This window comes from Phyllostomus hastatus, unplaced genomic scaffold (genome assembly GCF_019186645.2).
Source record: "Phyllostomus hastatus isolate PE091 unplaced genomic scaffold, TTU_PhHast_1.1 phas_scaffold_317, whole genome shotgun sequence".
NCBI lineage: Eukaryota > Metazoa > Chordata > Mammalia > Chiroptera > Phyllostomidae > Phyllostomus > Phyllostomus hastatus.
The window spans coordinates 27,028,806-27,042,068 of NW_025334023.1; the positions used below are offsets into that span (position 1 = coordinate 27,028,806).

The 13,263-nt window shown below is 33.5% G+C and overlaps 1 non-coding gene across 1 annotated transcript; it reads right to left on the reverse strand.

Annotated features, from left to right (window-relative positions):
* Positions 1 to 13,123: 13,123 nt before the first annotated feature.
* LOC123805691 lies at positions 13,124 to 13,263 on the reverse strand. The gene has a single exon (XR_006783349.1). It is a non-coding gene; the product is annotated as a small nucleolar RNA SNORA48 (small nucleolar RNA).

Below are 13,263 nucleotides of genomic sequence, written 5' to 3' on the forward strand. Positions count from 1 at the left end.
TATTGAACACTAATTTTTGTGTCCTTTCTTCTCCCAATTTTCGATCACTTCACAATGATGTTCTGTTTTCTGAAAAACTTCACCTTTATCTTTAAAACCTACTCTTTTTCATTCTATGAAATTTTTAATTTTCAACAGGTTATTTCTGTTTCCCCAGCTTGTAACTTCCTTTATTTCCCTCTTTTTATTGTTCTGTTCTTGTTTCTTGGGTGCATTTCTTCTATCTCTTTAAAAATGCTAAAATGTCAATGGTTTTTGAAGGCCCCCCCCCCAACCCCCGTATAGTCTTTTTCTTCCAAATTTTTATTCATTTGTTTTGGTTTTTACCTTTCAAGTTTAATGTCTGGTGATCCTTAATAGTTGGCTCAAACATGAGAATATAGCACTAAAAAACTGACTAGAAGCTCAGAGTGAGCAGGAGGGTTCATTGATTAGACTTCCCTGCATGGTGATCTTGCTGGGCTACTTCCTGGGTGATCCTCTGTTCAACAGCGAAGGATCTTTCAGTCTTCCTCCTGGAGCAGACAGGCCTGGCTTCCCCATGGAAAACAGGTCCTGAAATTTCCAATGTCCAACTTGTGAAGTTCACTAAATCAACTTGTTTTCCCTTATGACAACCACATTCTTAACAGTTTCTGGAAATTCCCAGTCCATAGACCATGAAGCTTAGTCTTCTGTCAGGGTGAGAGAGAAGCTGCCTCAAGGCAGGTCATCTAAGGCTGTATTAGGCTTTCAACAAATCCTCCTTAGCCCCATTTTAACGGCCACATCCTGAGGTGTGTAGTGCCATAAAATCCTAGGCCTTTGGGGTTCTGTACAGACAGTTGTGTTGCTTCTTGGCTTTCCTCACTGCCAATTTAGCACTCCACTTTTCAGGGTTTGGTAAATCGTCTGTTTTCAAATTTTGCTATCTTATCTCCTTTACCATTTTCTTTCTTTGTAATTTATTTCTTAAAACAAAAACCCTGTTCTTGTCACTTCTGTGGAATTTGGGAGTAAGCAAAGTAAATGATTGTGTTTAAACCACCATCTTTCTCTCTGTTTCCTCAAATGTATCTCTCAATAGTTCCTTACACAAACTCTTGGCTCTGAATACTTCCAGTCATTTTCTCTGACTTGATGTTTTTCTTCCCTTAGTTCTCTCACCGCCTCCCCATTTCTGAAAGTTATAATCCCTGATTTCCAGAAGAATCTCCTACCTAAGGTATCCTTCCCTCCCACACCTGGACCTTGGTGAGGATTCTGTCCTCTGCACTCCACGAGCACTATTGCCTGAGCCATTTAGTGGGTTCTTCACACAAACTGTTGCAGTGGGAGCTCTCTAGAATGCCTCACTTGACAGCTAGATTTCATCTCTCATAGGCACTTATCTAAAGCAATAAATCCCTTCCATGAGATATGCTTGCTTCTCTCTCAAAGCTATCTGCATGTTTCCACCCCACAAGCTTTATCATTTCCTTCTTGATAAGATGTATAGAAAAGGGAAAAGGTTACTTTTCCTGTAACTTTTTGTGTCTCAAATGCCAAAATTTGGTGTGGATTTCCTATTTAGGAACATCGAAGAGTATGGATATAGAGCAGAAAGACACATGGTGGGAAGTGTCATGTACAAACAGCATAGATTAAATCATGACAAAGACTGGGACTTGGCCTTTAAATCAGCAACTTCCCTGATATATGGTTACTGTGGCAGTCACAGGGCTATCTGACTGCTAGAGAGGCAGGAGCTAGAAGTCTTTTTGAACCCCATATCTCTAAGACATAGCCACTCTATTGAGTTTTGAGGCAATTTTTAACATTTTAAATACATTTCTTTAGTAGCATGTAAGGCTGCTTCTTGAGCTCTCCCAGAGATTCTATAAACTACTTAAAAAAAAAAAGATTTACTTTTTAGAAAGAGGGGAATGGAGGGAGAAAGAGAGGGAAGAAACACCAATGTGTGAGAGACACCCATTGATCGGCTGCCTCTCACACATACCCAACCAAGGAATCCGGCCCACAGCCCAGGCATGTGCCCTGACTGGTAATTGAACTGGTGACCCTTTGGTTCACAGGCCGGTGCTCAATCCACCGATCCACACCAGCCAGGAATCCATAAACTATTTAACCCTTAAAAAAAGCAAAAACAAAAACAATTCCTTTGGCTTCAACTAAAATAGAGTCTATAGTATGCAACTAAAAAGCCCTGACCAAAACACTTCCTCTCCCTCAATCCCACTTCTCAAGGTGCCACTCACATATTTTAGCTGTTTTTTCTGTCTTACCCCAAATATTTCTAGACTTTTCAGTTTTAGTCATTGTGATACTAATATCACATAACACACGGATTTAGTTCTCTTGCGCTTCATGCCAACACACATGGACTTGCCCTATCCCAATCCCTCATAGATCTTTCTCATTTTTTTTTGTTAAATTAAGTCTGAATATTTACATATAAAATTAATCATAGTTGAGTCATGCAGTTTACTATGATTACAATGTCTTTCATGTAAAACAACTTTTTTTTTGGTAAAGATCTTGTTAATTTATTTTTAGAGAGAGGGGAAGTGAGGGAGAAAGAGAGGGAGAGAAACACGGATATGCAAGAGATACATTGATCAGTTGCCTCTCACCCCCAACCCGGGACCTGGCCCGCAACCCACATGCCCTGACCTGGAATGGAAGTGGCGACTTTTTGGTTCGCAGGCCACCACGCAATCCACTAAGCCACACCTGCCATGGCAGCACGTAAAAAGTTTTATTTATCCTACAGTTAATACTTGTCTCATTATTCCATTTGCTTGGTTTTACATACATTAATTCATCCCAAATTCACTTCCAGTTATGTAAATGTCTTTTAAATACATAAAACTAATCAGTTACTATTGGGTTGGCCAAAAAGTTCATTTAATTTTTTCAGTACAATGGCTGTAGTAGTGCTTAGTTGTCTTTAACTTCATTTGAAACAATTTTGTTAGATTGTATTGTAACAACTGTCATATCAGTGTACATGGAAAAAAACATCAAAATTGGTGAATTTTTGTGTAGCCATTTTAATATTGAAGATGGGAGAAAATAAGAAACATTTTTGGCATATTATGCTTTATTATTTCAAGAAAGGTAAAACCACAACTGAAACACAAAGAAAGGATTTGTGCAGTGTATGGAGAAGGTGCTGTGAGTGATCAAATGTGTCAAAAGTGGTGTGTGAAGTTTCTTGGTACTACTGACATTTTGGCCAAATAACTATTTGCTGTGGGGCTGTCTTATGCATTGGAAGATATTTAGCAGCACCCCTGGCTTCTACTCCCTAGAAGCCAATAGCAGGAGATAGATGACATCCTCAAAATATCCAAATCAATAAAGTTATTGATGAAAATTAAAAATGTCTTTTATTTTATAGAAAAAAAGTAATGAATTTTTGGCCAACCCACTAAATCAGATTTCTCCTTTCAGAAATATTCTTCCTGGAGACTTCCATATGCTTACTTGAATCTGGACTGGTTAATCTTTGGGCTGTTACACCGCCTGCACTCTGGGGTTCTATTCACTATGATGCTGAGGATTCCCTTTTCCTCTCTACTATGTTATATTCCCTGGTCCCCCCACCTCAGTCTTTTTCCTTGGTTTACTCATTTGTGTGTTGGATAAGCTTTGTGAGCTTACCCACCAGGAGCATCCTTGGAAGCGTCATTGGAGATTATGAAGTAGCTCACAGAATCTACAGGAGGACCAAAGAATAAGGTTTGAAAACTGTACATCCAGAAACAATATTCAGATTATCTAACAATCTATACATTAAGGCATTCCAATACCTCCTCTTGTCAAAGGCACCAAAGGCCCTGAGCAAGCACCTTCCACCTAGAACCTATGCTGTTGCTGCTGCTGAAAACTACCTCTCATCTCCTTCCTCGATGAATAGATTTTGTGCAAAATCTGCTTCCTCACATTTCTTGAAATCGAGGTTTCCCATGGAAGTGTCTGACTGAAAAAGCCCGGGTATATGCCTGTCTTTGCTGCAGTAGATGCAGATGTCATAGTGTGGGAGTTTCCCCAAGTGTAAAAAAGGAATTCTAAAGATATTAGTGGTTCTTAAACATAACTGTCTACCAGAGTTTGCATGTCTGACAATGTCTTTGTTCTATCCTTATGCTTTCTTTCAGGATTCTGAAGACATTGTTCCATTGAGTTCTAGGTTCTAGAAACCCATAGCCAATTTGTTCTCTGATCGACTTTGTGCAACTTGTTTTTTACTCTCTGGACACTTTTAGGATATTCTTTAAGCCTGATTTTCTGAGATTTCATTAAGATATGATAGGTTAGTCTTTTTCTGTCAACCCTTATGCTAGAACTTCAGATGCAGAAACTCATGTTGTTCATTACTGTAAAATTTTCTCATCTTTTTGTTTAATATATTTCTTCCCACTATATTTTCAGTCTCTCTGTATGGAATACAACTAGTCAAATATTAAACCACTTGAACTGATCCTCTCATTTCATCTTTGTTCTTCTATTTTCTATCTTTTTGTTCTTGTTTTATGTTTCATATTCCAAACCTTCCAGCACTTATTTTTTATTTCCACAATTTTTTTCTCTAAATATTCCTTTTATTATAGATTCCTGATATTCTCCATGGCTGCAGATTTTCTCTTCTTTCTCTAGAAGTATTAATCACCAAAATATTTTTAAAGTTTCATTTGCTCTTTACATTGTGTGTTTCCTCTGAATTCACCTTTCAAGGATGTTTTGTTTTTGTATTTCATGTTAAATGCCTTCCTCATGTCCAGTCATTATTGGCTTATGGTTAAGAGGCAGGTACTAAAAGTTGTGTTTGCTATGGATGATAGTTAGACTTCACTGAGAGTGCTCTGGCTAGGAACCAATTATTTCCTTTGGTGATGGGTGAGGGTGGGAGGCACATAACTGTCAGTACCTGAAGGTAAGAGTATAATGAAAAGACTCTAAGTTTATGCATATATCTGAGTTGAAATTGGGGCCCAGAATTTATGGTGTTTTAGTTTTCTGTTTTTGAGAAACATTAAAAATAAGAGAATATGGAATATGTAGCAAAAACCAGCCAGAATTGACATCTCAATATTTTGCCATATTTGCTTCAAGTGTTTAAACAGCTTTATTGAGATATAAGTTACATAACAAAAATTTCACCCAGCTTATGTGTACAATTCAATGCTTTTTGGTGTATTTACAGCCACCATGATCACAATCTAATTTTAGAACTTTTCCATCACTCCAGAAAGAAACTTTGTGCCCAGTCATAGCCCTTCTGTGCTCAGCTCCAAGCAACTGCTAATCTACTTTCTGTCCTTACAGACTTGCCCATTCTGGATACCTCACATTTATGTAATCATATATGTGGTCTTTTGCATCTGGTTTGTTTCACTCAGCATCTTTTTGAAATTCATCCATGTTGTAGCATGTATAAGAATTTCTTTTTTTATGGTTGAATAACAACTCATTGTTACGAGTATATCACACTTTATCTGTTCATCAGCTGATAACATTTGGGTTGGTTTCAGTTTTTGCTAATATGAACAAGTGTTATGAACATTCATGTACAGTCTATGTGGGGTCATATGGTTCTATTTTTCTTGGGTAGATATCTAGGAGTAAAATGACTTGATCCTATGGTAACTCCATGTTCAACATTTTAAGAAACTGCTACATTGTTTTTCCAAAATGCCTACAGCATTTTAAACTTTCACCAGCAATATATGAGGGTTCCCATTTCTCCACATCCTCACCAATACTTGTCATTGTTTTTTTTTTTAATAGCACTTCTAGTTGGTGTGAAGTCAGATCTTGTGACTTTTAATGACTTATGATGTTGAGCATTTTTTTCTATGCATATTGGCCATTCATATATCTTTTTGAAGACATTTCTATTAAAATCCTTTGCTCATTTTTTCAGTTGTCTCTCGAGTTGCAAGAAGTCATCATATGTCCTAGTTGTAAGTCTCTTACTGATATATGATTTGCAAATATTTTCTCCCAGTCTATGGGTTATCCTCTCACTTTCTTAATGTCTTTTGAAGTGCACAACTTTTGAAATTTAATGAGATCCAATTTATCAATTTTCTTTATTTCTTCTGCTTTTGGTGTTGTATCTAAGAAATTGCCTAGTTCAAGGTCATGGTTTTAGCTCACATTTTAGGTCTATGATTGATTTTGACTTAATTTCTGAGTCTGGTAGGAGGTAGGGATCCAAATTCATTCTTTTGTATGTGGGTATCCACTGCTCCATCACATTTGTTGAAAAGACTATTCTTTCACTGTTGAACTGTCTTGAAACCTTTGTTGAAATCAATTGACGATAAATATAAGGGTTTATTTTGAACTCTCAATTCTATTACATTGAACTACATAGGTGTTCTTATACCAACATTTGATTATTATAGCTTTGTAGTAAGTTTTCAAATGGGCAAGTGTGAGTCCTCCAAATTTTTTGTTCTTTTTCAAGATTGTTCAGCTATTCTGGGTTCTTTGTGTTCATATATCAATTTTAGGATCAACTTTTAATTGGTACTAAATTGTGGGAAAAGCCAGCAGGAATTATAATAGGGATCACACTGAATTCACAGTTCAATTTTGAGAATATTGCCATCCTCAACAGTATTAAATTTTCTGATCCATGTTATGTAATGTCTTTCCATTTATTTAGCTCTTCTACAGTGGTTTCCAGTGTAGAAATCTTTCATTTCTTTTGTTAAATTTATTCCTCAGCATTTTATTCTTTTTGATGCTATTGTAAGTGGAATTGTCTCTTAATTTCATTTTTAGATTTTTCATTGCTAGTGTATAGAAATCAATTGGTTTTTATATACTGATCTTGTACCCTTCAATCTTGTTGAAATTATTAGTTCTAGTAATTTTTAGTGGTTTTCTCTCCATAAAACCATGTTAGATAAATAAATAATACTACCCAATAAAATAATACTACCCAACAAAGATAGTATTATTTCTTTCTTTCCAACTTGGATACCTCTTATTCTTCTTCTTGTTTTACCCCTGACTAGAATCTCCAGTGTAATGTTGAATATAAGTAGTGATAACAGATATTTGAATGTCTTGTTCCTGCCTCAAGTACTTTAAAAAAGAAGAAATATTTCATATGAAGTAGAAGTCCCTTTCAGATCCAAATCCCAAATCTTAATCTCCTTTTTTCCCCAGCTCCATAAGCAACAATTATCAAGAATTTGGCACACTGTCTGTGTATATCTTTGCATTTTTGTGTGTTGTGCATTCACTAGTAATATGGAGTACTGCTTTGTGTATCAGCTATTTTTATTCTATATAAATTATTTTATGCCAAATATGCTAATATTTTTGCATTTTTAAAATTCAACATTAATTTTCAGGATATATTCATATACATACACACATACATAAATATAAATTATCACAAGAATATATTAGCACATTTCTCTATTGGTGGGTATTTAGATTACTTCCAGTTTTTAAAATTATAAACAATGCTGCATTAAAAAGCTTTCAGTTGTGACTATATGTGAGAAATTATCCAGGGTAGAGATTTTGAAGTGTTATTTTTAGGTTATATTGAAATATGTTGTATTTTATCAGGCAATGTCAAGTTCTTTTACCTAGTAATTTTTCCTGATGAATATACTAACAAAGTAGGAGAGTTTTCTCCATGCTCCCAGATGCATCTGATGCCAATTTTTTTAGTTATTGATAATTTGATGGGCAGAAAAATTCATCTCCTGTAGTATTATTAGTAGTATGGTGTGTCCTATTTACTGGTGAGGTGACATTTTTTTTTGTTGTTGTCTGTTCGTTTTTAAGGAGACATACTTTATTGATTTATTGCCCTTCTGGGGGTTTCAGTTTTGTGAATTACTAGTTATATCCTTTGCTCATTTTTTCAACTAGATTGTTTTTCTTTATATACTGATTGGTAAAAGTTCTTTAAATGTTTGGAATACTAATTCTACATCTACTTTATTGCTGTAAATATCTTAATCTAGCCTACCACCTCCATTTAAATGTATGGTGTTTTTTAGATATTTTGAAAAATTAAATATAATTAAACTTCTTAGTATTTTCCATTATGATTTTTTCCCTTATGTCCTGTGTAAGTAATCTACTCTTCCTTGAAATCATAAAGATTTTGCTTTCTTTTAATTGTTTTAATGTCTTTGGTTTTCGTCTTTGTTTCACCCATCAAGAAAGCTGTGTCATCGGTGTTGGGAGGCAATGATCTGTGTTGTTGTTGGTGTGTGTTTTTTTTTTTTGTTTTTTTTTTTACAAATCCAAATGTCTACCACCATTTTCCCCACTAAGTTGGAATCCTCTAAGTCTCCTAAGCCAAGTTCCATATAAGCATCAATCTCTTTCTAAATTCTTCAAAGTACAGTGATTTATGTGCCCATTTCTATGCTGAAACTGTACTGTTTTAATTACTATAGCTTTATACTTAGCATTGATAATTGGTAAGGCAAGTTCCATGTCCTTAATTCATCTTTTTTCAAAATTAATTTGGCTATATTAGTAGAGTTAAACTTCAGTATTCATTTTAGAATATATTTGTCAAGTTCTATAAAAATCCTATTGATTTAAATTGAAATTGCACAAAGTTAAAGAAATGTTTGGGGTGGACATAGCTCCCATATTGTGCCTTCTCAACCATTAATTGGCCTTCCATTTATTCAAATCTTGTATGTACTTCAATAAAGTTTCAGAATTTTGTCCATAAAGATAATATATTTATTTCCTTAGATATAGTCTTAGGAACTTTATAATTTTTTTGAGTGCTATGTGAATAGACATGTTTTTCTATTAATTTTTATTATTTATTGATTTTCTATGTTTTTTCAAACTTTGTATCTCTTGATATTAGTTCTACCAGCTTGTCCATTCTCGAGTTTTCCAAGTAGATAATCAAAATTTTGGGAAAAAATACAGAAATAATATCTCTTCTAATAGCCATAGCTTTTGAAGCTGGGCAGGAATGGAAGTCTTATATAATTAAATGCAATCTCCAGTAAAATGTTAAATGTTGAGTGAGTTAGTAAAAATTCTACACTTATTTCATATTTTAATGAGTTTTTCTAAACTTTGACATTAAGTTACATCCTATCATTCATCACCTAATCTGAGATACTTGGAGAATGACAGGGACTCAGGGAAGACAGGCATAAACCAGGACCCTACTAATTGATCAAGCAGTTGAAAAACAAGATAGAATATTTGAGCAATGCAAAAAAAAACCCCCCCAAAAACAAAAAAACAAAACACCACCACCACCACCAACAAAAAAACACCTAATGGGCACATATTAAACCTTGTGGTCCCAAACTGGGGAATATTATGTTTTCAAGTACTATGGAAATGTTATGAAATTGGCCACAAAATAAGTTTTAACAAATGTCAAAGGACTGAAAGCAAGCAGAACATCTTCTCTAACCAAAAAACAATAAAAGGAAATTAATATTAAAAATATAACTAGAAAACTTCCAATTTTGTAAAAGAACACATTTCTAAATAAACCTTGAATCAGAAAGAAACAAAAATGAGAAATAGAAAATACTTTAAACTAAATCAGAGTAAATATTCTGTTTTAAATCCTGTAGGATGCTACTAAACAGTGAGTTATAGGCTTAAATAGCTAAGAAAAGAAAGACTGAAAAATTAAATGAATTAACCATCCATCTCAAGAAGTTAGAAAAAAAGTACAGTGAAGAGAGTAAAAGGCAGAAAATAATAAAAATAAGACCAGCAATTTAAGAAACAAAAAACTAATATAAAATAGAGAGGAAGAATGAAAGTAAAAGTTGATGTTTTGAAAAGCCTAATAAAATTGACAAACTTGTGATGTAAATGGTAAAGACTGAAATTAGAAGGCACAAATAACCAATGTCAGGAAAGATAAAGAGTTGATCACTATAGGGGCTGTAGACATAAAACATAAAATATGGTATAAACAACTTTAAGCCAATATATTTTAAAATTTAGATGAAATAAATTTTCAGGAAAACATAATTGCAAAGTTAACATAAGAAATAGAATGTGAGTATATCTATAACCATCAAGGAAACTGAAGTAGTCAAAACTCTTTTCACACAGAAAACTCTAGGCCCAGATGGCTACACCAGCAAATTTAATCCTAATCTTAAACAAATTTTCCCAGAGGACAAAAAGAAAAAATATTTCCCACATACTTTATTTTTTTAAAGTTTTTATTTATTTATTTTTAGAAAGAGGAAGGGAGAGAGGATGAGAAACATCAATGTGTGGTTGCCTCTTGAGCACCCCCACTGGGGACCTGGCCTGCAACCCAGGCATGTGCCCTGATTGGGAATCAAACCGGCGACCCTTTGGTTCATACGTAGTCTCGCGCTCAATCCAGTGAGCCACACCAACCAGGGCCCACATACTTTATGATACAAAGTTTATGATATCTCCAAAAAGCACATCATGAGAAAGGAAAATAATAGGCCAATCTCATTTATGAACATGGATGAAAAGTCCTAAATAGATTTTAAGTAAACTGATTTCTGCAGTATGCTTATCATGATTAAGACAAATTTATTTCAGAAATTAAAGGTCAGGTGATAGTTAAACAAATAAATATCATAACACACTCTGACAGATTAAACAGTGTCTCGTTAGTTGCAGAAAAGTGTTGGATAAAATTCACCATCCAAAAAATTGTAGGAATATTTTTTATTGACTAAAGGACATCTATCCAAAACTTTCAGTAAACCTCATACTTAATAGTGAAAAGGTAAAACCTTCCCCTTTCAGATCAGGAAAAAGACAAGAATGCTTGTGATCACCTCTTTTATTCAACATTGTCCTGGAAGTTCTATCCAACATATGAAACAAGGCAAAAAAGGGAAAAGGGGAAAATATTGGAAAGGAAGAAACAAAGCTGTTATTATTCATAGGTATGATTGTATATGTGAAATTTCAAAAGATCTATGAATAAACTAATTTAATAAGAGGGTTTAGCAAGGTGTCTGAATTTAAAACAGCAATATATAAAAACAATTATATTTATATGTAGCAGCAAAAACAATCAAAATTAAAAAAAGATGTTATTTGTAATAGCATTAAAAATTAAGTAGCACCTATACCTAAACTTCTATGAAGATAACAATGTAAACTTACTGAGAGGCAATTAAGGAAAACCTAAATAAATAGAATGACATAAATTATCAATAGATTTAAGACTCAATATTGTAGAAATGTCAATTTAAAAAAAATAGACCTATAGATTCAACATTATCCCAATGAAAATTTCAAAAATTTTTTTAGCACATAAAACTATTCTGTTTTTGTAGCACATGAAACTTTAAATTTAATATTGAAGTGTAAAGGGCCAAGAAAGAAAAGCATTCATAAAAGAGAGCCAAGGTAAGAAGACTTGCTTTACCAGATTTCAGGACCCACACCCCATCACAATGTGTGCAAAAATGAATTCCTGGTAGAATTGTAAAAGACATAACTCTATGACCTTCAGATGACAGTATCTGAGAATAACATAACCTCAAACCTTGATTTCTTAATCAAGAAATACCATGCATTAAGCAAAAAGGACAAGACTGAAAAATTGAACTAGTCTAATATTAAAGATTTTTATATATCAAAATATACCAAAAAGAGAAGCCAAGAAGTAGAAAATATATGTGTGTAGCACAAGTAAGACAGAGAAATGGTGTCCAAAAAATTCAGAACTCAGAGAAACCAGTAAGAAAAAGACAATTCAATAGAAGGTTTAAACAGAAACCTCACAAAAGAAGTCCAAATGGACAATAAATATATGAAAGGCTATTAGTAAACAAGAAAATGCAAATTAAGACCTCAGTGACACATCACTATACACCCACCAGATAAGTGAAAATTGAAAAGTTAGATGATATCATGTGGGATAAGATTATAAAACCAGGAAAACTCTTATCCTGCTGATAGGGTATATTTGTGAAATGTATTCAATACACATACGTACCTCTGCACATTTACAAGAATGCTCATAGTGGCAATATCTGTAATACTCCTATACTGGAAGTACACTTATTATTAAAATAAATTACACTGTGTATTTTTACACAGTAAAATTCTATATAGTATATACCACAGCTACATGTAAAGTAGAAGGAAAAAAGCAAAACACAAAAAGTATGCATATATGATTCATTTAAAAAATTTATATAAAGCTCAAAGGTTGGCAAAACTAAGCATTATTATTTAGAAATGATTACATAGGCATTTATTGAAATTATTCGATGACTTTATATTTTATTATAAATGTTCAATATTTATTGAAAAGATGTGTATTCTCTTGTTTTGGTTGAAGGATTTTATAAAATGTATATAAGTACAATATAGAAATATAAATATATATGCATATATAAATGCAATAAGTATACATTTCTATGCACACAACTCACCAATGTTAATTTGTTGATTTATTAATCCAAGAGAACTTTGTATTCATAAATTTCCACCATAAAACACATTTGTGTTTTTCCTTTTAATTATTTTTGCTTCAGATTTTTCCAGACTATGGGTTTACATAATTGCATATGTGTTCATGATACTAATATTTACCTAGTGGATTTTTCTTTGTGATGCAATGAGTAACCCTTATTAATGTCCTTGTTAATGCTACTCTATTTAAAGAACCCTCTGATAATTAATTACTTCATAAAGTTTCTTGTTTAGAATTTGCCTGGAGTATCTTTTTCTATCTGTTTATTTTCTATATTTTAGTTGTATAGTTTTAACTTTTTTTAATGTTTGTTTTTAATTGTCTTAGTAATAGTAGATTGGCTAGCTAGTGAAGTAGCCATGCACTCAGATTAGGTAAGAGGTAGTTAAATTATAACAGTAGCCAGTAACCTAGCCTGGACCATCAGCAAATTTCATTTTGAGGCTTTCTCCAGGAAATCATCTCTCTGAGCCTCAGAGAGATGATTTAAAATCAGGATTAAAAATCAGGATTGTGTTAGTAGAAAGCAAGCCAATTTATTTTTCTCTTCTTTCCACTTAACACAACAGATTAAAGCACCATCATTTTCTATTAGAAAATCGGTCATTTTTCCAGTTAAAAATTTATTTTTTCAATTAATTAATTTGTATTTATTTATTTATTTATAGTTTTAATCCATGTGTTCAGGACATGAAGCAGGCATGGGCACAGACCAAGAGCCAAGAGGGTATAAACAAGGAGTTAGTTAATTTGTTCCTGGCTGATGTGAGACAAGCCCCACCAAACCAGGTGCAACTCTAGCCAGGTCCAGGGCA